Genomic DNA, 821 nt, shown 5'->3' with positions numbered 1-821 from the left:
CCCCCATACTGGCACCGGCACCCCTATACTGGCACTGGGACCCCATACAGGCACTGGGACCCTATAGAGGCACCAGGACCCCCATACCAGCACTGTGACCCCTATACCAGCACCGGGACCCCCATACTAGCACTGGGACCCCTATACCAGCACAGGCACCCCTATGCCAGCACTGGGGCCCCCATACTGGCACTGGGACCCCCATATTGGCACCGGCACCCCTATACCAGCATAGGCACCCCTATACTGGCACCAGGACACCCATACTGGTACCGGCACCGGGACCACTATACTGGCACCAGCACCCCATACTGGCATCCCCATACCAGCACTGGGACCCCTCACACCGGCCCTGGGAGCCCCCCAGGACAAGGACTGGGACCCCCCAGTGTCCTCAGGACCCCCCCAGTATCCCCCGCCAGCCCCAGCACCACACAGGGGCCCCAGTGCAATCCCAGTGCTCCCAGTCTGGGTGTGCTTCTGTCCCCAGTGCTTCCAGTTTGCTTCCAGTGCTACCAGTTCAGACATCTCTGTTCCCAGCGTTCCCAGTCTGACCCCAGTGCTCCCAGTCCGACCCCAGTGCTCCCAGTCCAGGTGTCCCCTGTCCCCACTGCTCCCAGGCTACTCCCAGTGCTCCCAGTCTGCTCTCAGCACAGGCGTCCATTTGTCCCCACAGCTCCTTGTCTGTCCCTGTCACACCCCGACGGCCCCAGCTGGTTCCAGTCTGACCATTGTCACCTCTGGCCTGTCCCCATCACTGCCCGTCCATCTGCCCGTCCCCCTCCCCGTCTGTCCCTGTCCCTCCCTGTCCGTCTGTCCCC

This window comes from Haliaeetus leucocephalus, unplaced genomic scaffold, assembly GCF_000737465.1.
Source record: "Haliaeetus leucocephalus isolate CR32 unplaced genomic scaffold, Haliaeetus_leucocephalus-4.0 Scaffold186, whole genome shotgun sequence".
In the NCBI taxonomy this organism is placed as follows: domain Eukaryota; kingdom Metazoa; phylum Chordata; class Aves; order Accipitriformes; family Accipitridae; genus Haliaeetus; species Haliaeetus leucocephalus.
The sequence above is the reverse complement of the archived record's forward strand: the minus strand, read 5'-3'. Positions refer to the sequence as shown.